Genomic DNA, 3896 nt, shown 5'->3' with positions numbered 1-3896 from the left:
ACACCAGCCAAAGAGAAAACTCTAGGGATATTTCAGTGAACCTTGCTGTCCACTACTCAGTCAATTGCCAGTTTTTGTTATTTCGCTCAATATTTATGATCATTAATATTTTATCTTTTTCTCTCCTTCCTTCTTCCTTATTCTGTTTTCAGTCTATGAAATGCTTGGACTAATTCTTTGGAATATATCTATCTATATTTATATCTATATTTATATCATCTCCAGCAACACTTGTTCTGTTTTCAGTCCATGAAATGTTTGTACTAATTCTTTGGAAGATAGGGATATTTAGATATATCTATATATATCTCCAGCAACTCTTTTTTTATTGTGAAATATACATAAAAGTTAGTATTTCAGTCATTTTAAAGTTTACAACTCAGCAGCACTTAGTACATTTACAATACTGTGCAACTGTTACCACTATCTAGTTGTATAAAATGACATCACTTCAGAATGAAATCCTGTGTGCATTAAATAATTACTTCCCATTCTTCCAGCTCCAGGCATCAGATCAGATTTGCTGTCTCATATGTCTCATTGGTTGCAGAAGTCAACAGCTATGGGGAAGAAATTTCACAGCTTAACATTTACTTTTGCCCACTTAAATTCCTATTTGGGGATAGAAATTTTAAAAATGTACTCTATGCATACAAAAAGATATTATCCAGCCTTAAAAAAGAAGGAAATCCTGCCATTTCAACAACATGGATGAACCTAAGGAACATCATACTAAAGTAAAATAAGCCAGTCACATAGATAAATATTGCATGATTTCAGTTTTATGTGGAATCTCAAAAAAAAAAAAAAAAGGCAAAACTAACAGTAACAAAGTAGAATGGTGGTTACCAGACCTTGGCACATGTGTGAAAACTTAGACTTAAAAATGAAAAGACTGAAACTTAGACTTAAAAATGGTAAATATAGTAAATTTTATGTTATGTGTAGTCTATCATAATAAAAATTGAAAAAAAATGGGAAAAATGGAAAGGAAAAATATGTATGTTATATGAAACTACAAGAGATGTAGAGATCATATCTGAATGTTTCATACAGAAGACTATCATGGAGGACCTGGTATTGAAGGAGAGTAGATATGTACTGCAGTGTGAAGTATTTTCAGTTCCTACAAATATCTCATATTATGATTAATTTAAGCACAGATAATATTGCCAATAAAAAATCTCAGAACAACAATGTGTATGAAGAGTGCTACTTTATTCAGTTACCCTCTGGAAAGAAGAGACTGTCTAATGTTTGTAACCAACCTCTTCTGCCCTTACCTCTAGCATATGAATTAAAGTTCTTTTCATTTCTTAGGACCTTGATAAGAAAAAGACCATAAAGAGAATAAGATCCCTACACTTTGACAGGAATTCAGTGACTCTTGCTCAGAGCATGGCTTCCACCAATGACACCCAGTTCCATCCCCCCTTCTTTCACCTGCTAGGAATCCCAGGACTGGAAACTGTCCACATCTGGATTGCTTTCCCATTCTGTATCGTGTACCTGATTGCCTTTGTGGGGAACATCCCCATTCTTTTTGTGATCAAGACCGAACACAGTCTCCACCAGCCCATGTTCTACTTCCTGGCCGTGTTGTCTATGATCGATCTGGGTCTGTCCACATCCACCATCCCCAAAATGCTGGGCATTTTCTGGTTCAAGCTCCAAGAGATCAGATTTGGGGGCTGCCTTGCTCAAATGTTCTTTATCCACATGTTCACAGGCATGGAGATTGTTCTCCTGGTGGCCATGGCTTATGACTGCTTTGTCTCCATCTGCAACCCCCTCCAGTACACCATGATCCTCACGCATAAAACCATTGGCATTCTGGCCTCTGTTGTTGTTGGAAGAAACTTAATTCTGGTGACTCTGTTTGTGTTTCTCATCCCGAGGCTGCCCTTCTGTGGGCATCGTATCATCCCTCATACATACTGTGAGCACATGGGTCTTGCCCGGTTGGCCTGTGCACCCATCAAGTTCAACATTATCTATGGGCTCATGGTGATTTCCAACATCATTGTGGATGTGATCCTGATTGCCTCCTCCTATGTGCTTATCCTTCAAGCTGTTTTCCGCCTCCCTTCTCAGGACGCCCGCCTAAAGGCTCTCAATACCTGTGGTTCTCATGTCTGTGTCATGCTGTGCTTTTACACACCAGCATTTTTTTCTTTTATGATGCATCGTTTTGGTTGAAATATCCCCCGCTATATCCACATCCTTTTGGCTAATCTCTATGTGGTTGTCCCACCTGCCCTGAACCCAGTCATCTATGGAGTCAGGACCAAGCAGATCCAAGAGAGGGTTGTGAAGATATTTGTACAGAAATAAGAGTTCTGTGACAACACTTGGAAGACATAGGCACATACCACCCACATTTTAATAATCTTACCTCTGTTTTAGATTTCCTTTAGAGTAGGTAGTAGTAGCCAGACTTCTATTTGTTACTGGAATTCCTTTAGAGTTGGCAGATAAGGCAAAGTCACCTTTGCTGCCCACTCTGCTCACCCACCCCATGTAACTGGACAAAGGGAAAGCACTGATGGAAAAGGAAGGTGATCTGGAGGCAGCAGTTGTTTGGGAGTAGAATGCCTGATGGGAAAGGGTGAGAACTCTCCCCATTGCTCTGTGTCTTCTCTTTAGCTAAGCTTAGATCCTGAAGGGACACTGATCCAACAATGTCATTCTGTAGATGAAGAAAATAAAGTGCAAGCCATGGCTGAGTGACAATTTTTGAATAAGAACATCTGACATTGGGGAGGGTATGTGCTTTGGTGAGTGCTGCGAAGTGTGTAAACCTGGTGATTCACAGACCTGTACCCCTGGGGATAAAAATATATGTTTATAAGAACATCTGTTCCATAGATGTATATTCTGCATATTAATCCTCAAGCTTTGTCTTCCTTCTCCAGAGTCATTACTCATTTGCATTTTAATGCTCCCTTTCTTGTTCTTGCTGTCATTCTTGCTCCCTTTCTTCTTTCTAATCTGATTCCTTCCATCTCCATCCCTTCCTCCCTCTCTCCCTTACTCTTTCTCCCTCCCTCTTCCTCCTGCCTTCTCTCCCTCTCTCTTTATCTCTTTCTATCTCATCGTCACTGTTTCTCCAGTAAACTAAGTAACTGTGACTTGGAGAATGTGCGAGACTACAGCTTAGGATCAAGGATACATGATATTTTCTCACTTGACACTAAGTCATGTTAGATGTCAATAATTGTATATGTTCTGTGTCTAATTCCAGTTGAATTCTATCTAAAATTTACCTCATTTGCTATACTGTTTGCATTCATGATTTTAGAAAATTTCGAGAAGGAAATTAGGATCATTATATGATAAAGACAAAAGCAGTATTGATATCAAGGTCAGAACAGTCTCAGTATAATTTATTAATCCTGTGGATTTCCAATATGTATTCCCATTTCTAAACTCCAGATATAGCAAGGGGATAGAGTTTGCTCTCCTTTAGCAGTATGTGATAGCTTTTAATATAAAAATATCATACTTCCTTGGTTAAATTTATTCCTTTATATATGTTATTATTTTTGATGGTGTTATAAATGGAATTTTGTTCTCAATTTCTTTTTTATATTATTCATTGCTAGTATATGGAAATACATCTGGTTTCTGTATGTTAAAACTGTATTGTGTAACTTTGTTGAATTTATTTATTACCTCTAATACATTTTTGGGGTGTATTCTTTACAATATTCTTCACATAAGATTATATCATTTATAAATAGACATAGTTTACTCCTTCCTTTCTTTTTTTTTTTTTTTTTTTTAAAGATTTTATTTATTTATTTGACAGAGAGAAATCACAAGCAGGCAGAGAGGCAGGCAGAGAGAGAGGAGGAAGCAGGCTCCCTGCTGAGCAGAGAGCCCGATGCGGGCCG

At 37.8% G+C, this 3896-nt stretch overlaps 1 pseudogene; it reads left to right on the top strand.

The window, feature by feature from the left end:
* Window positions 1-1383: 1383 nt before the first annotated feature.
* On the top strand, window positions 1384-2334 carry LOC132011339 (olfactory receptor 52E4-like; annotated as a pseudogene).
* The last annotated feature ends 1562 nt before the right edge of the window (window positions 2335-3896 follow it).

The sequence above is a fragment of the Mustela nigripes genome, chromosome 1 (assembly GCF_022355385.1).
Source record: "Mustela nigripes isolate SB6536 chromosome 1, MUSNIG.SB6536, whole genome shotgun sequence".
Lineage (NCBI taxonomy): Eukaryota > Metazoa > Chordata > Mammalia > Carnivora > Mustelidae > Mustela > Mustela nigripes.
This window is presented reverse-complemented; position numbering and strand designations above follow the sequence as displayed.